Source organism: Fistularia commersonii, chromosome 16 (assembly GCF_037954325.1).
Source record: "Fistularia commersonii isolate RoL2024-O1a breed Wild chromosome 16, RoL_Fcom_v1.0, whole genome shotgun sequence".
NCBI classification, from domain to species: Eukaryota; Metazoa; Chordata; class Actinopteri; order Syngnathiformes; family Fistulariidae; genus Fistularia; species Fistularia commersonii.
This window is the reverse complement of record NC_141299.1, coordinates 13,031,404-13,056,518: the sequence shown is the minus strand read 5'-3', so window position 1 is coordinate 13,056,518 and position 25,115 is coordinate 13,031,404.

Below are 25,115 nucleotides of genomic sequence, written 5' to 3'. Positions count from 1 at the left end.
TCATCTCTTTAATTCAGTTTCTCAGGAGCAATAGATAGTTAGTGGTGTTTGGTTTGGCTTTTCTGCCGGTTCCACTTTTTTTGAGCACAATTCCAGCTGTTAGCGATTTTTTTTTTTTTTTTTTTTTTTTTTCCTTTTTAGATGCCTGCTATTTAAGTCCTTCTCACCATAGCTGCTTTTGTGTTAACACAGGGATAAATATGAACAATAACTTGCCATGCCCATCTGCACACAGCAGTTATACTACAAGCTGTATAATAATGTCATGGATGAAAATAGCTGTCTTTTTCCCCAAACCAAGACAACTTTTTTCCCAGAAAAAATTGGAAGGAAATTTGTGAGAGAAGTAGCATACATTCTTTGTAGACTGGCCAAAATCCTGGTTTTCTCTGCACACTGCAGCCAGGATGTCCAACGCATATGCTGCTCTTTCTGATGACAAAAACATGTTTCGAATTGCAGAAAAAAATTCAGAAAATTAAACGTGGCACATGCAATTTAAACATTACCTCAAGGCCTTACTATCTTAACTATCTGACATCCAGCAAAGAGAGATAAATACTTTTGCCATCTTTTAATATTTAAATACCCAATTTTGATATTAAATGTGACAATGTGGTGCAACAGGGTACCTAACTGTATTCATTGTTGTTTACTCCCGTCATTTTTTATTCATTTTACAGACTATGGTGAGGAAAATGTTTCCACCAGCCTTTTTTTACTTGGAGTTACTACTACTGTTTTTGCGACATAAGATTTCATTCAATGATACCATGCATTTGCATAAAGACACAAGACGAGTATTCATACAATGACCACTCTTTTAAACTGTGAGCCTTCAGCTTTTCACAGCTTCAATCTCTCAAAAAGGCCACATGTAAAGCATTGAGTGATTTTTTTTTTTTTTTTTTTTTTTTTTTTTTTTTTTTTTTCCCAGTTATAATGTGCCTTATCAAAGACTTAAGGTTAAGCAGTTCAAGTGTATAAAGGCATTGTCTAAAACCAAGGAGAGTTGAGAGTTTTGATTTAAAAGAAAAAATCCTCCTTTCTCCCCTAAGCAGAAGGGATAGGTTATTTATATATCTTTTAGTTAAAACACCAAGGACTGCCAATAGTACATTATTGCAATGTGACTCAGTGGTCAGACGTTTTAATCTTACTGCTGTGACCATTTGGACTTGTTAATCATGGGTTAAGGCAAAGTGGGTTGAGCTATGTAATCAGTCACAGTGTTTCCAATAGATCAGCTGTACTTGAATTTAGTCCCAGTTCAAAGAGCTGAAAACATGCTGTTGATTGTTAATGCAAAATAATTATATACTTATTTCCGCTTTAAAAAATCAGCTGTGTTTGTGCCCCATTTAAACGAATAGAAAATATGCAGAAAAAAAGATATGTTTTTGAAAAGCACCCAGTGAAGTATCGCGCCATTACATTACATTTTTCTATTTTCAGCCTAATAACAGCTCACGAACCATTACATTTCCCTGCTAAATACTTACTCTAAAGTACTCTTTGGATTTATTATAGGCTAACCATTTGCCATATCAATGCCAAGGCATTGATGAGCCTGATTCACCTGCCTTTATGTGATATGAAGGTCTGGTACAGAACCTGTAGTTGTTCCAGTAAGGCAGGAAATCTATCCGGGAATCTGTCAGACATGCTGTTAATAATTGTTTTAATTATATAATACACTTTTTATGCAATATTTACCACGTGAGCCAAAATAGTTTAACAATTTTATTCCCATTATTGGTCCCACATTGAAAATGTCGAAATGTATCTACATAATACCAACTCATTAAAATACACTTTCTGTTGTAAGATTAATGCTGTGAGTTGCATTACACTTAGTTGACACTGCTTCCAAGTTGGGTTCACATCAGACAAAAAAATACTGAAGCATGGCATTTCCCAGAAAAAGCTATCGCACCACAGATGACTTTGCCTCAATTACTTTGGACCTTATTTATGTTTTTTCATCTCATATATTCTCTCATAAATTAAAAAAAAACTCCACCCCACCTTTCATTGTGAGAAGGACATTATTTTCCTTTCCTTTTAACTACTATTGAATTTGTTTTGAAGGTTAAAAAAATATGTCCAACATGTCAGCACTGAAACTCTGTACTTGGAGACACTTGCAATACATATAAATGTGATCATAAACCATTAACCATAACCATTAAATAGTTCATATATTAGTTAAACAATTCATATGTTTAACTTTAAAAAGAGGACTAAATTATCAAAGTTAGAGCTGATGATGATGGAGTCCATTCTAGTGAGTGTACAGTTCTAGGTAATTTCATTTATGATTAATCAATTTAAGTTATTCACTCAGCATCAATTTATCCTTTGTATGGGTTGGCTGAAGCCTATCCCTGCTGTCAATGGGCAATGGTGGGGTTCATCCCCACCATCCCCATTCAATCACAGGGCCTTACGTAGAGCGGTGTGTCACATAACTGAGAAATTCAGGGTCTCCAATTAACCTACTGTGGGTGAAAAAGCTGAGAATGTGGAGTTTTTCTGACAGACAGATAATATCCAAACTCAGGGGGCCCCCATCAGAATGGATTCAGGGACTTGCTATGATTCAAAAGTGCTAATCGATGTGCCACCTGATATATAATCTATATGTAATTTATTTTTTATACATATCTATATTTATTTATATTTTATATTCATATATATTTATATAAATTCATATATATATTTATGATGTGACTATGCAGACTATTGCCAAAGTGTACATTAGGAAAGCTGTTAAGATTTGTTACATACAAATGTGTTGAATGTCAAGTTTGTTGGTCCTCATAGAATTTCAAGTCTACACCATCACAGTTACCATCAAGGTTAACATCAAGGTTTGATGTTGTTATCCACATGTTTGGACGGGCACACTGCACTGAACTAAAGAACCCTGCTGGTGATTAGATGCTGAGTTGAGATAATTGTATTTTATCCAATTGTTCACTGCCAGTGGGTGTTATTTGGGACAAACCATCAATTGTATTCCTCGCTGTAATTAAGGTGTTGCAGCTCTTTACTACGACATAAACTCTGCTGAGGCTTGTAATCAGAATCTCTGTCCCAATACAGTTGAAATTTATCTTTCTCAGGTCAGGATCTCAACAGTGCTAATGTTTTTGTTTAACTGAAATTTTTAAGTAGAGCAACATAATAAAAAGTTCATTAATATCCCAATGGCTCAGCATTAGATGCACATAGTGTGTCAATATATTCAATATAATCACTGTCAAATTTTGTAAATTAAACAGCAGGCAGCTGCTTTGCCTAAAAATTAGCTGTGTAGAATAAGTATGTCTTCCCATGCCAAAACTCAAAAGTATGAGTTGTTATACAGGTTTTATGTTTTATGATTTTTTTTGTTTTTTTAAAGCAAAAAATTACTTTGGAGGTTCTCCTTGACAAAATCTTATTGTGGCTATATATATATATACGTACATATATATACATACATATATATGAATATATATATACAGTGGTATATATATGTACTATATGGCAAAAGTATTCGCTCACCCATCCAAATAATCTGAATCAGGTTCCATTCACTTCCGTGGTCACAGGTGTAAAGACTTTTTTTACAAACGTTAGTGAAAAAATGGTGCAAGAAAATCCTGACGTGAAATTTCCTCGCTCCTAAATATTCCAGAGTCAGCCGTTAGCTGTATTATAGAAAATTGAAGTGTTTTGGAATGACAGCAAACTCAGCCGTGAAGTGGTAGGCCATGTGAAATGACAGGGCGGGGTCAGCAGATGCTGAGGCTCATAGTGCGAAGAGGTTGCAAACTTTCTGCAGTCTCATGAGCAACTATTGTATAAGGAAGTCCGGCATGGCAGAGACACAGCGTAGACTGGTGCAGGACATGTATGCTAGCTGTGAGACAGTGTTGAGTTGTGCTGTAGGTGTAACAGAGAAGTTCAACTTGGAGGTGGGACTTCATCAGGGATCAACTCTTAGCCCCTTCTTGTTTGCAGTGGTGATTGACAGGTTGACAGATGATGTTAGACAGGAATGTTGGGGGCGGCGTGGCACAGCAGGTAGAACAATCATCAATGGAACCGAACATTCCTGGTTAGATTCCAGGCTCCTCCTAGTGTGTTGAAGTGTTGTTGAGCAAGACACTAAACCCCTAAATGCTCCCCTGGTGCTGGTGGATGGCAGCTTACTGCTCATGGTTCATCCATAATGGGTTAATTGCAGATAACGAATATCCCCATGAGGGATTAATAAAGGATATATTATTATTATTATTATCATCATTATTATTATTAATATCCATGAACCATGATGTTTGCAGATGACACTGTGATTTGTAGTGAAAGCAGGGAACAGGTTGAGGAAAATTTCGAGAGGTGGAGGTATGCTCTGGAAAGGAATGGAATGATGGTTAGTTGCAGCAAGACAGAGAATATGTGTGTGGAAGAGAGGAACCCAAGTGGAACGGTAAAGCTACAGGGAGTGGAGCTCAAGAAGTCTGAGGATTTCAGGTACTTGGGGTCAACAGCCCAGAACAGCAAAGAGTGTGGAAAGGAAGTGAAGGCAGATTCAAGCAGGTTGGAATGGGCCGAGAAAAGTGTCAGTGGTGCTATGCGATAGAAGACTATCAGCTAGAATGAAAGGACAGGTGTACAAGACAGTAGTGAGACCAGCGATGCTGTATGAACTAGAAGCAGTAACAATGACGAAAAGACAGAAAGCAGGGCTAGAGGTCGCAGAGATGAAGCTACTAAGGGTCTCTTGGGATTGACGAGGATGGATAGGATCAGGATTGAGTCTATCGGAGGAACAACACATGTTAGATGTTTTGGAGAAAAAGGTCGGAGAAGACTGAGATGGTTTGGTGATGTACAGAGGAGGGATAGTGAATATATTGGTAGACGGATGCTGGAATGGGAGCTGCCTGGCAGGAGGTCTAGAGGAAGACCTAAGTGAAGATTTATGGACGAAGTGAGAGAGGATATGAAAGTAATTGGTGTGAGACAGGAGGATACAGAGAATAGGCTTATATGGAGAAGGTTGATTTGCTGTGGCGACCCCTGAAGGGAAGAGCCATAAGGAAAAGAAGATATATATGTGTGTGTGTGTTTATATACATTTTTTTTTCATGCATATGTATGTATACATATATATGTGTGTGTGTGTTTATATACATATACCATTTTTTTCGTACATATATATATATATGTTTGTGTGTGTGTATATATGTATAAAAATTAGGTTTTCTTCAAGGCCCATGGTAAAGGCCCCGATGACCCTGACATTTCATACTTTGCCAATCACACAGTGGTTGACCACATTAAAATTGACATTAACTTAGCCATGGTATTGAATTAATCTCAACATTTGACTCTAAATATTGCAAACCTGGACAAAATAACTCTTTCCGCTTTGTTAAAAAATGTGGAAATTCATTGTCATCAAGTTTAAACCAGGTTAATGTATTTATCATATGATAGAATCAAATATTTCATAATTTTCAGCCTTCTGAAATAGAATAAAACTCTGCTTGTTTGAAGCAAAATGTGACATTGATTAATCTGAATGTTAAAGAGAGAAGAAAACCATGCACATCCTCTGCCCGGTTAGCGATGGGTGATGATCAAAAGATTCAACTAGCAGAGTTTGGAAAAAATCTGCACACCCAAAAATGCTTCAAAGAAAAGATGATTTATTCAGCATACAACACAAAACACTTATTCTTGCTTGAATGACGTTTCAAGCAAAAAGTAGGCAGTAGCTTCATCTCTGAGGCAGATGCTTATCGATAAAATATGTGTTAACAAATATATTATTGTGGCGTCATATAGAAAGAGACAATAGTTTGAAAAGAGTAGATGTTTTTTTTTATGCTGAACCCCTTCAATAACAAAACTTTTTTCATTCCCTATTTGTAGATATCTGTATATTTGTAAATATCTAAAAAGGCGCCTATGTCTCAGGTCATTTCTCGAAAAGTAGTGAAGAGAATGTTATACTGTTATAATGTTGAAAATGTTAAAAAGATCATATAAATCATCATATAAAAAGAGGGAGGGAATCGATCACAACATCTTTTCTTCTCTTTAAAAATGGTGCCACAACATATTTGTCTTTATAAATAACATACTTTTCCAATAAGCATCTGAGGAAGAGCTGCTTTTTGCTTGAGACGTCATGCATGTGAGAAGAAGTGTTTTGTTTTATGTAAAATAAATCATCCTTTCTTTTTGGAGCATATTTTTGGTGTGCGGATTTTTTCCAAACTCTGATAATCTGAATTTAAATAAATGTTTTAACATTAGGAGTTAGGGGTGAAAATGTAAAAAAAATAATTAAAATTTCATGCAATTTTTTGATATCTTCTTTGTGGTAATTTTCTTTTTTTCTTTCTTGTACAGGGGAAAAAGTCACTGACTGAAAGCTCTTTTTTTCATGATCTGTAAAACTTGAGAAACCAGTTAGTTTGAGATTTTGATCAAGTTCCAATAATCAAGCAAAAAATACTAATAGTATTATTAAAAATAGCAATAATGAAAAAATTATCAATATTTTAGGCCACTTCAAAAGAATTACCCAACTACAATCTATCAGTACAGGTATGGATGGACAGTTTGGAAAACTTGGTTTAATTATTGGGATCACCAGAAATCGGGTTCTGATATTCACCGCAACACAGAGGAGAGGATGGGGAAAACCGTATTTCCAAAACCTTGGAATACGTTATGTGGTTTTATTATTTCTATCATTTGAAAATAATACGATGTTTAAGATTGTAAAATCTTGCACTTTAACATCATTCCATGCAACAAACAGAATTTCTATTCATAATTTTTAAAAATACATATATTTCAATACAAGCAAGCGTTGTATGACAAATTGAATTTAATTTAAAATATTGGATGGTTACATAACTCAGTTACAAATTCTCTATCAAATAATATATCTAATTAAAATAATCCCCACACCTGCCCCCCATCTGGTACAGGATCACGATTAACAAGCATATTTATAAATCAATCTACCGGTGACAATCAAAAGGGAGTATCAGTCCCTCTTTTTAAAAATGGCTGTCGTTCTTAGTTGCATGTTTGACCAGTAAATTAGACAATAAAATCAAGGTAAAGAACTGCATGAATTATTGAGTAAAGGTAGCGATAACAGGTCACAAACACAAGCGTCATCAATACAGCCTATTCATTTAAAAAAAAACTCCCTCAAATTGATTAGTTCTACCTCTTTTTCATCTGCCGCTCTTATGCTGGAACCAGTGGCAAGCTTCAAGTCTTTGTTCGAATTTGTGTTACTTTCCTGTGGGATAATATTTCAATCAGTCTTGTCCAGACAAAAGCCAAACAATTGTTGGCATCTGTCATCACACTAAAGTTGTTTCCACAAAACCAAATGTGCTAATGAGTGAAATGCCACAGATGGACAGTGGTTGTTAAAAATGCTTAAGCCGTCATATGAAGTCGTCAGCCCTGGCTTAGCACAGAATCTGGTCAATTTGAGTCATCGGAGGAGACAGTGGTACCCTGTAAAAGCAGGGTATAATACCCTGTATACCATTGTTCTCTGTGCTTTTGGCCCCTTTAGTTTCATCACAGTGAGGATAATGAGTAAACCCTTACAACTAAGATAATACTGGCCTTCAATAATTCTTTCACACAGGGGTGGAATTCATTATTGACTGATACATCTATACCGAAAACCTTTGATTTAGTTGCTTTGTAAGTCCTGTTTGCAATATTCAGAGAAAGGAACCGAGATCCATTTCCCCCTTCCCCAGTAGTTAATGATGTTGCAGTGGAGGGAATGTGTTGGGACCACATTCCCCTTCATTCATTCTTTTATATCTCTGTGGCTTATTTTCAAAGACAAGATGTACAAGCAAAGTTGGTGAAGGGAAGAAAAATCCAACCAGCCACCAGATTTTTATTTATGGGTTCAAAGTTGTTTTGACTGGTCTCAGCCATCACATTCCAGACACTATTGAATTTAATCTGCTTTTTCTAAAATAATGATGTGAACCAGGTTTCATTGTTGTTGTTCTGTTTGTGTTTCAGCTGTAAGGATCTATGTTCAGTTATCTGCCTAATTTTCTCCCACCCAGTAGTGACATACCATTAACTAGTACACATTGTCCTCTGTGTATTTACCATTTTACTTTGGGAGAAATTTGTTTGTTTTGTTTTTATATGTTCGACAACTGCTGCAACACTCCGGTACGTTAGCGGGCATTACATATGTCCTTCAAAAGAAGGGGAGACATTAGTGTAGTTTGTAGTCATGTCACACATTACTGTTCTTTCAGAACTAATGTTAGCTGCTGACAGTTGCAATTAAGTGCAAAGTAACATGCTGTTCCTTTCTTGTCAAAGAGAAGGGCATGGGCAGAATGCTTTAACCTGAGAATGGCCAAAGGGGGAAGCCTTGTACATAATGTCATCTCGCTGAGGTGGTGAAGTACATGAGCATTGCAGAAAAATTGAAATTTTTGTTGGTATTTTTGCCAGCTATGCTTCCATACCAGGGACAACCATGGCTGGAGGCATTGAGATTTCTGGTTTTCCCTCTGTTCATTCCTGTGAATGTGTTCATAAACATTCATAGAATGTCTTCCAATTGGCATGAATGTGAACTGAATGGACTGCAGAGATGACAGGTCAATGTAACATGAAAATAGCACATTCTTAATAATTATATCTCTGGAATGGTAACATCACACAATAATATGGCATTGGAAGAGAACCATGGAAAATAAGAGTTTCATTAGTATATATACATGAATATATGTTTGTGTGTGGGTAAGTGTGTTAACCTTGATTAATTCAATAAACAGTCCCATATTTTTAAGGCCTTTGAGTAAATATTGATAGAAAACAGCAACTTGATTGATTTGCATAGTTGTGGGCATGCATTCTGTTTTTCTTCACAGAGATAGTCCGCCTCAGTCATTCCCATTTTTCTTTTCTGCTTACTGTCTCACTGTGTCAGGAGAGGAATAGAAGCTCATCTGACACTCAGGTTGAGATTTAATGTAAAGTGTAATCAAAGCTTTGAAGAGAATTGTCTACCCTCTAAAGTGCCGTCCCTTCAGATTTTAGTGTTTTCGGAGGGTATTGTTATGGGTCGTCGAGGCACCTGTGCTTCCCTCCGTTGAGAGTGGCATCCAGCATATTGGCCTGTCAGCCTCGCTGATGATGGGGCCCCTATTTTATTGGAGTTGTGCTCTGAGCGAAACTGAGAAAACGTTCTTGCAGAGTGGGAAACTGTGGGGGTGGGTGGTTACAAAGATGGGTCCTTTTGTCCCAGCTGCCATTTTCAACTTTGATATGAGTGTTTGGATTTTCATGCTATCAAGGGGAAAAAAATGACTTTTCAGTACGTGGACCAGGCACTTCTCCGTGAACCTGTTATACTGATCACCTCGCCAATAGATATTAATTTTATACCGTGACACTAAAGCTGACTTTTGCAGCAAACGGTACAATGACAGATGTGTTTGAAGTGGTTAAAAGTTGTTAAAAATTGTTAGTTTGTGATTTGAATTTTGTCTACCACATTTATTATTCCTACATAAAATATCCATTATAGAATACAAATTATTTTAGTTATCATTTTAATTATGTATTCCACTAAATGAAGAGAAAAGATCCAGGCAAATGAGATGAATTGTTCAGACGAAGAATCAATGTTTGTCCAAAATGAATATTTGTCAGGATGCCTTTGGGGATTGTAGACAGAGGCATTTGAAATGAGTAACATATGAAGAGCTCATCAGGCAATTATTTCTCCAGCTGAAATGAAAATAACATGCATTTTCAAGATCGCTGTGTATAACTAAAACAGACCTTTTCTTCCGTATCTTCATTGGTCGGACTGGAGTGTTGGCTTATCTGTGTGCATCCTGGAAATGTTTTGTCTGCATTTTGCTGATAGTTTGAAGGCGAAAGTCTTTTTCATTTGAACCTCAATCGAATTGAGTACCTGCTTTGTTAATTAGATTTTCAAATATGAATTTACTTTTAATTTAAATCGTTTGGTGCTGCTTGCATCATATTTTAGCCCATATTTACATTTTCTCATTACTCACTAGGATTAAAATTCCAAGTTGAAAAATTTAAGAATATTTTGTTTCCTTGCCTCTCTAATTTCTCAATTCATTGCTAGACACCATTGCCAAATATTTGCCGGTGTGAATTCCTGAACATCAATTTGTCTTCTCTTGTCCTTATCCAACTCTGAAATATGGACATAATATATTTGGATTCTGAAAAGCTGGGAGGTAAAAAATAAAAAAATAAAATTATAATTCTCACACAGTCTAAGTATGATGGCAATGTACTACGATGGTCAATCATTCATTTCAGGAAATCTTTCACCAAGTTTATAAACTTTGATTACAATCCTTCCCGATTTTATTAATTTATTTTTCTTAATTTGAGTATGACCAGAAGAAGTGGAAATCGAATCTGTATCTCAGTGACGAATAATCTGACAGTCTAACTATATGTTATGGTTTGTCATGTGGTGAACAAGATTTGTTGTGCTTTTATTTTAAGTTAGTATTGAAAATCAAACCAGAATGTGTCTTGCGTGAGTCTTGCCTCCAGTGATCCATTGCTCATTATGTAGTTGAAAAATGGGCCGAACAAATTCATCTATTTAATGAAATTTGTGATTTTCTGATTATTTCAAATGCATTTTCACAACAATTCTGTGAGTCAGATTTCCCATTGTTCTGAAGAGAGGACTGAGAATTTCAACAAACCCTAAAGTTTCCAGAGGCTTCATTAGAGCATGAACACTTGCACCATGAACTTCTGAAGACAATGACCATCATTAAAACCAACAATTTAATGCAGGGTAACAAAAACAGCCTCATTCTCCCAAGGTACACCTTGCAACAAGAGGGTCAAGGTGGAACAACATTAAGGCTGCTGTCTCATTTAAAATTTCTCTCCACAAAGCGAACATATAACATTTGAAGACCTTTGGTTCATTCTGCATTACAATAATCCCAGTGCAAAAATATCTACCAGTTCAATTTTTCTGACTGGTGTTAGGTGTGCCCCCACCCCCAAAATCTCCTTGGTTTTGCTGACATTGAGAAGACAGTCTTGAATTTCACTCTGGAGTTCTAACTGATGTTGGAAATATTTGCAAATTTCGTAACATCTTTCAACACATCAAAGATAGCTGTCTGTAAAAAAAAAAATGTTGTGAAAACTTTTTGAAAAAATAAGTGGACAAACAGAACTTAATATCGTTATTTGTTATGGAGGAACCTTCCCATTATCATTTTGCTGATATAACAATTACAACTTTGTGAGCCTCCTATAGCCTAATGCTAATGACCCAAATTGTGTGAGTAGGTGTTCCATGTTATTACTGTTGTAATTCACTATCTTGCTCTGTATTTTGGCATCATGGAGGGCAGAATATGGAGGCACCATAATCCTAACTGTGAATTACCCCCAAAGTTTTCCTACTTGTCGTGATATTCAACGGCCCTCTAATAAAGAAAATTATCATGATAAATCATCCTCATTTCGCACTTCCCAATGCAAAGCCAAGCTTTGCCAGAAAATTTCAGGATTGAATCTCTCAATGGTGTCTCAAGCATATATGAACTCTTGAATTCAATTCTTGCAGGTTGTGCAACTTAGGACTATACATGTATGTATTTTTCGTTCTGTAGTGCACCATTCTATGTGTTTATCACACCTGATATTTTACATTTAAGGCTATGTATGTGAAATGTAGTAATTTTTGCTTTGACCCGCGTTGAGTAAAAGACACAGCAGTCATATCTCTTGACTGCACTCCCAGAGGCTTACTGGAAATCAAGTATCATTCTGTCAAGTAGCAGCAGTAGAGAGAGACCAAATATCAAGGGTCTTAAACCATCACCATAGCCTTATTGCCAGGAAACTATTTACCGTTCAGGTAGTGTGTATGGTTATTATGGTCCTTGACTGTAAAAGGTCCCCATTTCTGAAGTCAGAAACTGGAGAGAAAAGATGTTTATGTCTCTCAGACCAGAACCGTAGATATCAGAGCTGTTTAAGTTATGGTTCTTGTCCGAGAGAACCAGCCGGCATCAGCCTCCGCAATGCTATCATAAAACAGTATGTCAGGTGCAGCTTCGGACTGGAAGATGCTTGTTGACCTTGAAAAAAGGTTCTGTCCCAGCCATTCTGTAAAATCCAATATTTGGAGTTGCAGTTGCTCAATATCTGGTAGAATGAGGTATATAAGACAAAAGCAATTTTCCCTTCTGTTGTCAAATAAAGGATTATCTTATTCTATGGATTATCTTATCTAAATAAATACCAGCTCAAATATGTAGTTTTCTCGGTGCCCAAAATGTGCTGAAAAGTTTTACATTGGGGATGATTTTCAGTGGCATCCAGAATAGTTTGGCAGAATGGTTTAGGAGCTCAAGGCCATGGGGAATGACAAGCACACAAAGATCTTTCTGAGGCAGCGGTATGAATCAGTCAGGTTCAAAAACAAAAAAAGATTGTACCGGGGAAGGGGGTGTTATAATGCCCGTTGACGTAGTTGAGCAAAGCAGAAATGCAAGTACAGTATCTATAGCGGAGGAGCCCCTAAAACACCTTAATATCTATGAACAAACAACCCTAAACATCCCTGTCAGAGCCTTAGAATGAATCTACACACCTAAATAAGTCAGCTGCCCCATCAAAAAAGAATATTGTAATTGTTCCCTCCATTCCTAAGAAAATCATGATATTTAACACCAGAAGCGCTCAAAATGGAGAAAAATAGCCTTGTTTCTTTTTTTTTTTTTTTTATTTTAACATAATTTCTCACCACTTATGAAAAGGGCTTGTCTGATATACATATTTTCAAAAATAATTGAAGAAAAAAAAAACCATACAGAATATTCCTGAACTATTTCTCAGAATTTAGTAAAATTAATAAGCTTGGCTTTGGGTTACTCCAAAAAATATGAAAAGTAGAAAATGCAATTTAAGTTACGCATGTGTATGTGTGTGTGTGTGTATTCACTTCTGTGTATTTATATCATGATTGTGGTGCCTATAACACCCAAAACACAAGCCAATCACCTGAGTTCACAACCTCGCCTTAACAATACCCTGATCATGTGCAGAAAGAGACGGGTTGTAGAGGTGGAGGGATTGCAGCTGTGCAGCAGGGGAGTAGAGAGTCAGAAAGGGTTCTGCATTGTTGATCCAGTGTGACATTGATAGACAGCAGCTGAAGGAAAACTGATAACCATGTTTGGCATGGTGATTTTTAAAGGACGGACGTGACTGCTGATCCAAAGTTGACTGAGCATGAATTCAGCAGGCGATCGCCCCAAGTGGTTGTGCTGAAGAGTTGGGAAGTGAGGAAACTTTCACATATGACTTGCTTGACTTTCTACCATTTCCATTATTGCATTCCTGTCTTGAAACATGTGTTTCTACTGGGGGGGGGGGGGTTCTGCATGTGTCTGCTGCTCTTTCTTGAACATAGAAATACTCAATCATTACCTGTCAGTTCATTTTTTTAAAAGATCAAATACCAGGCAATTATCACCAGAAAAATTAAAGGGTCTCCAAATTATTATCGGCAATGAAAGACAAATTTGATAGAGTCTTTAGTTCTGTGGAATGTTGCTTCCAGATCATTTTCATTTTGTGCTTTCCCTTCTACTGATCAAGAATTATAATATGTTCATGACTCAATATCAGCCATAATAATAGTTTAATTTTAGGCCACCAGAAATTACATATTGTTTAGCTTTTCCATTTCATGCTAAATATTTGAACCTTAACTCTGCACAGCACTGTAAATTTACAGTATGTAGCACAGCAGTGCTGCAAAACTAACAGAAAATTTCAGTGATATGATGACTGATACACATCTTTAAAACATTCAACTCTTGCCCTTAGTAAACATTATCAGATAAAGCCTTTAAATATAATATTAGTCATTAAAAATAATACGAAATAATTGCCTTCATTCAAAAAGATCTTTTAAACCCCCTTTTTTTTGTAAAAGTTCTATGTTCACTTTTTTTTGAATTATTAATAATGTGCTATTTTCATATTACAATGACCTGTTGGCATTTTTCACTCAAGATATTTCAAAAAATGCTCCACTTGAAACTCCCTGTTAAAAACCCTTTGTTCAAGCCCTTTATACCATCCATTAATGGCAGGTTCAAATCTATCACAGAATTAAACTTAAGCATCAGGTACTCAAGTACACATGCACACACTAACACACATTTTTTTGTGTGAGTGAAAAGTTATAATGTTTTGTAGAAGCAATAGACAAACCCTTGATGATCAGACAGATGAAACCAGACGTCAGTGGAGATGAAACGCTCCACAAGCCACACACAAACATACACACCGTTTGCTCTCCGTGCAGGATAAAACTGTTCAGTCCCGCAGATGAAAGCCATGGACTGGAAGTGAACAATCCCTGCCAGGATGTGTACAAGGTGTCCTTCCAGTTCAAAATAGCATCTGCTGGCTATCGTCCCAGTTTCCTTGTATTGTTCATGGGTAGATTCTCAAACATTTACTGTAATCAAGTATGATGAAGCAAGAAAATGCACAATGACCTCAAGCAATTCTGTGCTCCTTCCTTCAACCCCCCCCCCCCCCACACACACACACACACACACACACTCCAGGTGCTATCTAGCAACACTGGTTCCTTTTTTTTTTGTCCATCTCCACCATAATTTTTTTTTCCACCTTCATTCTATACTGTTTTCTTCCTTAAATTTAGTTAATTGTCATGGATTATTAAAGCAGAAGTTTGAGAAACCAAAGACGCAAACTGTCAATTATTTCAAATATTTATTTAACAGTCATTTATACTAATCATCCTAATTTCTCCCCTAACCATGGGCTTTCGGCTTTTATTTAGCTTGAAGTCCACACATTCTCCTGGAGTCCGTTCTTGTATTATCCCTATTCAAATTAATATCAAGTGCATAGACACAAATTGTTCATATGGGCCCATTGAAAGTCTCACTTTCCCACTGCCAATTGACAGTCATTTGGCTGGCCAGTAGCTCCTTTTCCAAGCAAAGCAGTGTTAGACCACCTTAATAAAAAAAAAAAAAAAAAAAACCTTGACAAATTAATTAAAAATGGGGAGTGAAGGACAGCAATGACACAGCTGTTGCATTCGATTCCTTTTCTCTTCAATAAATCCGTGTACTGCTGTTGCAATACATCCATATACATCTACTGCTACTTAATGTATTATCAAGATGGACAATGTTAAATTATACATGTTACATTTCAGCTTGAAGCCGAGTTGCTGTTTGAATGGAGTTGGTGGACGTTACTTTCTATTTGGTGTATACTTATCAAACATACTGTGGTTAATTATTGTACTAATAGGAAATATGAAGTGAAAATGATCACACTCCTGATCAGCATTATAATGGTCAAAACCGAATTCAGGCAGGATTTTTTTTTTTTTACATCTCTTTAAGAGAAAAGACAAAACTATGCACATACATTTTTTAATTTGTAATCACTTTTACATATGATTTTGGCAATGTCCAAGAATACATTTAAGAAACAAAGTGGTAGAGAGACAGAAAGGCATGAAATACTCCTACCCCAACTACAAACTTGAAATTATTTGATTTATGATCAGTTTTCATGACATATGGAAATACTTCATGTGACCAACACAGTCTTTAAAGTGGAGGCCTTAAAGTCTGTGCAGAACAATTTTTCAGTGTTTCCTCGGCGAAGATCATCACAGTTCCTACGCACCCTCTGTTTTTTTAATGCCTGAGGTGATTGAAAATCTAAATGATGTTTAGGTAAACATAAAAACATAATTCTATGAAACCTCAACGGCTCTTATGAAAATGTTATTGTAAACTATTCAGCTAAACCTGAAGGAAGAGGTCTAAAAGTCAATGTCAGCTGTTAACATTGAAGTAGAAATCTGATGTAGTAGCTGTGACATGCAGAATCCCCATGCTATTACCCCTAGATTTACATTGTTTAACCTTGACATGCTATTAGAACAAGTTTTATAGACTACCAGTTCTATGCAAACTGTTGCATGTTGTGTGCGTGCGTGTGTGTGTGTGTGTGTGTGTGTGTGTGCGCGCGGAGCTTCCCAGCATGCCTTGTCTTTGTTAAACAAGAACATATTTTATTCTGCTGAAAAGATCTTTCGACTGGTCTTCCCAACAAGACCATCAAACACTCTCATTTTGCTGCTTGAGTTTTGCCAGAAATGAAAAAGTCACAGCACATTCGACCACTTTGCTATAGAAAAATAAAAAAACGAGATGTTGTGATCAGTGTAGGTTTTCAATTAATTTGGCATCATTTCAATCTTGTCTTTATTATACCATGAGAACAGCTTAAAAAGAAAAATAACAGTGAATAAATGGCCAGCTATAATGTTTTTTGAAAGAAGGAAGCTCTTTAGTCTGGGTTTCTGCCACCCCACATTAGAGGTGGTGTTGGTTTATTTATAGGAAAAACTCAAATGTTGCATGTCCATTAGTCTTCCTGTCATTAAGATGTATACCGCAATGTTTTTTTTATATGAGGTATATTGTGTGTGTGTATATGTATGTATATATGCATATATAAATATATACACGTCCATCCATCCATCCATCAGCCAAAGCAGAGAGGCCCAGCCTCCCCTCTCCTTGGCCTCTTGGTCCGGCTCTTCCGAGGGGATCCTGAGGCGTTCCCAGGCCAGCCTAAAGACATAGTCCCTCCAGCGTGTCCTCGGTCTTCCCTGGGGCTTTCTCCCGGTTGGACATGCCTGGAACACCTCACCAGGGAGGCATCCTGACCAGATGCCTGCACTATCTCTTTTGACTCCTCTCCTCCCAGATGGCCACCCTCCTCAGCGTATCTCCGAGGGAGAGCCCTGACACCCTGGGGAGAAAGCTAATTTCAGCTGCTTGGATCTGTGACCTTGTTCTTTCGGTAGGTGAGGGTAGGAACGTAGATCGACCGGTAAATTGAGAGCTTTGCCTTTTGGCTCAGCTCCTTCCTCACCAGGACAGACCGGTGCTGGGTTTGTATGACTGCTGACGCTGCATCGATCCACCTGTCAATCTCCTGTTCAATCCCTCCCTCACTCGTGAACAAGACTCTGAGGTACCCGAACTTCTTCACTTGAGGCAGGGCCCCCTCCCCGAGCCGGAGTGGGCACTTGACCCATTTCCGGGTGAGAGCCATGGTCCTGGATTTAGAGGCACTGATCCTCATCCCAACCGCTCAACATTTATTCTTTTATGCCAGTCACGGTGGCGCAGTGGTTAGCGCTTCACAGCACGAAGGACCCTGGTTTGATTCTGACGGGGGACGTTTTCTGTGGAGTTGCACTGTTTACATGAATGTTTCTTTTGATAATGCAAGATGTAGCTCACATAACATATATTTGCCTATGGTTACCATCACATGAATAAACAGGAAAACACCTATCACACTTGCATTAGTGAAATAATTTGGAGAACCATAGACTGGGTTTCAGTCTTTATCATCTCCTCAAAGTAAATGTTCAAACACCGTATCCAAGATAATGCGTATTTGTGACAATTGACCAAAACATTCATTAGAGCGATCAAAGGTTTAAATGTAACTTTCTCAGAGACACTTCAACAAAGTATCTGGTTAGCTGGATGATCAAACCAGCAATCTTTTAATTACTAGACTGCGGAAGCATGATACACCAAGCGGATTTGTTTGTGCAGCACCAGACGGTGGGAGTGAAATTACCAGCAACCTTGGTAAATAGGCAGTTGAATCTTGCATGAACTCTGTGTATTAGCCAGCAAAGGAGAATCAGTAAGTCTTCTGTTAGAGATGTGGTTAAATCTTAATATGGTGGATTCAGTTGTACAGTCTTGCGGGGCTAACACTCAGATTTGAGAAATACTGGCTTAATCTCAATGGGGTATTCTGTAAACTGCATGCTGCCCGTAAAGTTCATTCTAATGTATCCTATCGTCTACAGATAATAACAGACAACAATAATGAGACATTTTGGTGTCCCTGAGTGTTAGTGAAAGGGGGATAGGGCAACTGGATTTCAAGTGGGCAAATTTGCCGCAAAATATGATTCTTATAAAAGGGCAATATTACAACCATAAAATAAATATCAAGAACTTCACCGAAGCCATTTCTCTTCCGAACAAGGGGAAATAAATCTGAGTTAATGCTACCCTAGACATTCAAAATGTGTGTTGAGCAATTTTTCCCTGTAAATTAAATACATTCTGACAGAGGATATAATCTCTTACTTTTTTTTTCCAACATTCCCTCTGAAATAAATATGTACATACCATTAAGGTCTGCATTTTGAAAAAAATTGGCGTTTGTCAGTGCCTCGAAATATTTACTCCATCTTAAAACATGTTATTGACAGAGATGACTATTTCAGGAAACCTATTCTGTCACTAGTTACTGGTTTTACGCAAAAGGCAAACTGTTTCCTTTGAAAGTAAAGCTGTATATTTACAGGCCGGTACAGCATTGCTCCCATTTTCTCTCCATGTCTGCTGGTTGGTATTTTCAAAAGATGAAGTAATTCTCATGTAATGAAAACATTTCATGTTTCCTTGTCGGATTATGTCTGCAGAGTTGCCGTTCTCTAAGACATTCACAATGGCAAGCCAATAGGCAGATTGAATATGTTGAAGCCAGATAGGTATGTCCCAGAAGTAATGTGTAGAGAGGGATTGGCATATGATTTGAAAAAGGCCACTGAAACTCGCGATGCGTGCTCTCATTTCTTTCAGACTAATTAATTATAGAAAAAATGTCCCCCAAAGGCTACAATTAGCTATAAACCTATAAGACATAATACTGCCCATGAGGTCTGTATCTCATTGCTGCATCCATGCTCCTGGTGGTGTTACTTACCCAGCTGTCACTTAAAATACAGGGTGTGCAATATACGTCTGTCATGTCCATTTTTCGAGGCACAGACAGCTTTAATATAATCCCTCAATCTAGTTCTATCACTTGACATTTGACATGACTTTGATAAGTTCTTATCGACACCGTGGCCAGTACTGAGATAGAGGGATATAAATGAAACATATAGAGAAGTGGTGTATGTGCTATCTAACGAGTCTGTCAAAACTGAATTCTCCAGAGATGGACTTCTTCCACAATGCCTTACAAAGACTGTCAATGTTGAAAAATGATGGGTGGTTCAATGACCTTGTTCTTTTTGTTCACTCTTAGAGAGACTACAACAACTGCACCAAGGCCATTTACAATTTAGTTAAAAGGTCCCCTTGAGAGCAACCACCTTACGACGCTTAACCAAGAGATGCAGTCAGGATATATTGTAAGTGAATGCATATGTGTGTGTGTGTGTGTGTGTGTGTGTGTGTGTGTGTCTGTGTTGGAGAGTAAAAAAAAAAATTTAAAAACTGAGATACTGAGAAATGTATGAGGGTTCTCCGTTTACGATTGCTCATGCTTCACCAGTTTCACTTCATTTTACATCCCAAGGGGTTAATACCTCTCACTACGCTGCCCTGTTCCACTCTAATGATGTCAAGTGACGTCAGAAAAGTAGAGCCAGTGTCAACTGATATAAATGCTGTTTGACATACACAGACATACATAGGCCTAGTGATGAATATTGGGTGTCAAAGATTCCAGTTGCTGTTCTCCCACAACTACCATTAGTTCACACGCTGAATGATCCAACAGAGAGCTCAAAGGTGTCCATTGAATAAACACTTCAATGTCACAGAGATGTAGATATATAAATGTAGTGAACATTGTAAAAACAAAAGCGATTAGAACTCATTGGTGAATTGAACAAAACACATTCCTTACAATTAAATTGTAGTCATTATGAATATGATTGGATACTGAATCCAAGCTGTAAATGTTGTAGAGGAGGGGACTGGAATGAATAACATTGATCAGTTTCCCCTGCTTGAATGTGAAGTTCTTGAATGGTCGGCTATTGACAGGAGAATGTCCGAGGAATGCCAAAATACGCATACAATAAGTGCATGAGGAAGGCTTCTACAGTTCTGGATCACTCAGCTTAATTTTTCAGACACAGTCTGATCTGCAATTCCTTTTTTTTTTTTCAATAAGCTAGACTCAAATCCCTTATTGCCTGTCACATTCTGAGATTCTGCAACTGTCAATTTGAGGTGTTGAAAAATGCGCTGAGAACTGTTCTCTGAAGCTTTCTGTTCATTCATTTTTGTCTGCAATACAAGACCTTTCGCATTGCAACAATGCACACACACACTGTTGGGAGGAGATCAAGAAGATGCTGAGATATATTCAAACTGGCATTTTTATAAAACATTCTGGCATCATTTCCAGACCCACACAATGGATCAACACAAGTAGAGCTTCTCTTTCACACCACCAGCACCGCAGTGGTTAGCGCTCTCACCCCACAAAAGAGGTTTGCTTGTGAAATTTGCAAGTTTGCTCCGTACCAATTTCAAACAAGCATTGACTGTAGAATGTATGCCAATTTCCTATAAGAATGAGGAAAACATCATTCCCGTTCGATGTTTTTTATATTTAAATTTTGGATCTTTTCAAAATTATTTGTTTGCAAGTCCAAGTCCAATAAGTCACAACAATTGACAGGGTAATTTATGATTCGGTTATAGCATAATGAAGTTCAGTTTTGGAGGAGAATTCCAGCCTCCTTATCTTCTCTGCATTCAAAGCTTAATCTATGTTTGTTGAGTGACAGCTGGAAACTATCACAAGTAGTGTGAAGATGGATCCAGTACATCAGCCAAATTCCAGCCAGGCTCCCAAACTGCAATAACTGAACACTGAAATTATGATCAGAAGAAATTGTGTTATATTGTGACCAAGAATGGATGAAAATCCGAGCAACTCTGGTTGCATTTGATTCCTGACGGCAAGAGGATCTGACTGCCAACCGCAGCATTCTAGGTCCTGTGTGTTTGATTGCAGTGGGTTCTGTCAATGGTGGCCATCTTGGCCAGCAGACCTGTAAACAAAATTTTAACCTTCCTCCTGTGTTAGTTTTCTTGTAGCATCCCCAGTGTTAACGGGTCGGTATCGACCCGTGTCTTAAATCAGCTTTAAAATACACTAGAAATAAAAACTTAAATTCCAATTTTTTTTCTCATCTCTTGGTTACCTTGTTAGGCTTCCTTATCCATGAAAATATTGGGTTTGATATTTTTTTGTGGTTCTCTGGGCCTTTTTATTGGTATTAGTATACCTCTCGATTTCAATGAAAAAAAGAAAAATCAACCTCAAGAGAATAATATAAATAAATTAAAGGACTTTGTGTTACCAGAATATTGGTAAGGGGTATAGAACACATCTCTGTAGTGAATTTGTTGATTTATTTTTTTCATTTTAAAATTAATAACTATAGTAACATCTATGGTGTTATGGGTCATTTTCGACCTATATATATATGTTCTTCAAGAAAATGCAAAAAAAAAAAAAAAAAAGGTCAGCAATAGAACTTTAAGATCTAGTTTGGTTTGTAACTTTCATTATACCGAGGTTGGAGCCAATGGTATGCTTCTCCAAATGGCCGGGATCATGTCAGTTGACAAGATTGAAAATATGGGCTCAATATTTACATTCCTTTGAAGTATCAAAACTTAAAAAGTGCAAAAGACAAACTGAAATATGATAACTTGATTTATTTTTCTTGGTCACAAATTAACATATACTTTGTTGAGGTAGCGTGTCTTTCAGGGTGAAATTGGTTTTAGTCTTGGTATACAGCACATCTTGATGGAAGAAAACATTTTACAAAATAAGGACAAAGGACTATTGCAATTTAGAACTGTATGCATCTAGGATCTTTTCCGTCAGCAATTACAATAAAAGAACACAATCAGAAATTGACAAATCATTTAAGGAAAGGAGGAAATTCTTATGGCATTGTGCTGATCTATTGTGATTTAAATCCCTGCTACTGGCTGACTGCAGAGCATCAGGAAACAAATTTTGTTCCATTCTCTGAGTGGAATGACAATAAAAAATCCTTGAATTTAGATTCGGGGGATGTTATTTTCTCTGTGGCAGACAGCAAGGAAGTGATTACTTGCATCAAAAACAAAAATGCAAGAAATGCAAAAAGGTATGCATGTAAGTAGTAGTTCTTAAGTAAGTACTAAGTAAGTACTTAGATTAGTAGTTCTTTTTTTTTGTTTTGGTTGTGCAGTCAGAAAGCTACAACCAATATAATTCAAAGCAATATTACCTCAATTTGTTTCAGCTACCAGAGTCAGTCTGTGTTAAGATGGCATCATTAATAACCCGGTTTTGATTCGATATGATGATACTGGGAGGAGGGTTATGCTCGAGTAGTACCAGTATGAATGGAAATCAGCATGAAATCATTTCATGTGCCTGTCCTTTGTAAGGGTTCGATTTTTGCCTGTCTCAAACAAAATATACATTCCTAATTATGAGAGAAGCCAACTATGGGAAGTTCCACAAATAATGAAATGAAGAGTCAACTTTGGGGAGCAAACTTTTAAGATTTCTTTGCCCCCCTCCTGAATACATGCTAGGTTTTAAGTGAGTGATGTGTTTTTCGTGGAATGCTCAGTTGGATTTATAAGAGTAGAGTGACGTGCTGTCCCAGTTTTCAAATGACAAAATCTTAGATTTCTACATTTTGCAAATAACAGAGGTGGTTTAAGCAGTTGGCTGCTGTGACTGCGTCTGAGTGGGAGAATATTAAATGAGAATTGAGGGCCCTGGATTCCGGTAAGCATTTGAAAGATTATGGGCTTTGGCTCTCTAATTTGTAATTAAAGGAGTATATGTAGTAGAATGACTGTCAATAGATTGACAGACCATACTCAACAAATAAATTGCCACTCAGTGTTTTTCAAGAGCCAAGATCCATGGTCAATACAATCGGAAAGAGCCCTTATTCATTTACATGGACCGTATATTGTTTGAGCAAGCATGAGCTTTTTTAACAAAGTTAGAATAATATACTGAGTCAGTATTTGACATTACAAGAAGTGATCAGCCACTTTCTGATGTCCAGGATATCTCCTGAGGCATGTGAAGTCTTTTGGGGATTTGTCCAACAGTTGAACTTTTATATACCCTAATCTCCAGACTATTGAGCACACCTCAATATAAGCCGCAGCGGCTAGCTGATCGCTATCTTCGGCTTCCTACTGCTCACTAAAACCGTCAAAGTCGTCTTCTTCAGTGTTCGGAGTTGAACGGCCTCAGAATTTTGCGGTCATTTCATCGGTCCGATGTGGCGCGGATAAATGTTTTAGCGGCGTGAAGCTCGTTAGCCCCTCCAAAAAAAAAAAACCATAACTTAGCTGCATCGTTCATTAAGTGAAAAAAGTCGCGGCTTATCATCCGGAATTTACGGTAGTTGGTCTCAGCATATACAACCAACCTGAGAGCAGTTCCTCTCAAAGAGAAGCAAAGTGGCGGCGGTAATGTCTTCTTAAAAGGTACCAAGATATCAAAATAACCGAACCCTGTGCACTCCCATGGGTCGGACAACAGAAGTACAGACAATAAGCACCTGCTTGGTGCCCGGAGGTGAGGAGGCGCACAAAAGATACGTAATGAAGGGGGGGTATCACAATCCATAAGATGGAAATCTTGCATGCTGAGGATGTGCAACTTATTGCCCAACTTAATACCACGGTCCGTAGGTGAATACAAGGGGGCATTCCTTTTGTTGTCTCAGAAAATGAGTGGGGTAGGATGTTTGGTCTCAGCTCAGAACTGGACCAAGGACTCCTGGCTTGGCCATTGGAGGAGTTGGAGGGTCATGAGTCGGACACACAACGAAAGCATGGGGGGATCCGTTCACAATTATGCTTTCATTTCATGTTAAAAAGATCTTAACATCAACTTTTTGAACCGTGGAGATCTTATCTTTCACCTTGAAATTCAAAACAATGTAGTTCACCTGCCACAGACAAGCCGACAAGTCTTGGAAGCCACAGATTACAGATGATGTGAGAAAGCTGGATTTTGCTGAAACTTGACACCAATTAATGAGGTCACTGTGGTAAAGTCAGCAAACTAGCATAGCTGCTTTTTGGTTTCAGTGCTATTTATGACAAACTTGTCCACTAAATAATACTTTGGTATCAACATTTGAGTTGAGGAAAATAAGCCTATAAAGTATTCAAGTGGATTAAAAGTATGACCATGACAGAGCCTTTTGGCTGACTGAGGCAGTGCTAAAACTATTGCCAACTTTTTCTCTCACACACAGACTTACCAAGTGCGTGGGTAGTAATGCATTTTTTTTTTTTCAACTTTGACCTAATTTGCCACTGAACTACCAAGTGAAACCAGTGAGAAAGAAATTCTATGCAGCTTCATCCCTGTGATCTGCATCTAATCTTGTGGTGAGGAGACAGAATGTTGCTCTCAGTCTGAAAAGTCCCTGGGAACAAAACAAACAGTGATTTCATCATAAGTTTTTTTGAGATAGTAACGACTTGGTCAGTCTGTTAGTAAGACATTGTTGAAGAGGGGTCCTGTGGAATTTCAAACTAACTAAAGGAATAAATCCTTGTTTCCTTGGAGTTCAGTTTTTGCAAATCTTTGTCTCAGTCAACCCATTATATTGAATTTTTTAGGGCTAGAGTTTATGTTTGTGGTAGATTCTGGCTAGCCAGGCTTGTAATGCATGCGTGCAAGTGTTTTTAAGCCTCGGCAGCCTGTGACTGAAACGGTACAGCATTTCTTGTATTGAGTGATTTCTGCTACTTGTAAGGTACATATTTGTCCTAAACTCCGACATCTTTGTTCTTCATTGGTCTCGAGGTTAAATGAACCTGAAGCTATAGTGTTTTGTTGCTGGTGTTACTGGTTTGCATGTTTTACACAAACTATGCATGTGCGAAAGGTAACAGCTGTTCAACATAAAAACATAGATTGGTCCCTTTGGGAGAAGTTGTATCTGAGTATATTCTGCAGAGCTGCCAGCAGTTGTGTGTGCGCCTGTGCTGTGTGGGGAGTAGTTGTCGTTGTTTGTAATTACATGTTAATGACCAACCCCCAGCAGCCACTACCAACCCTTATTCGGCTATAAGGGCAGCAGAGCAGCAGCC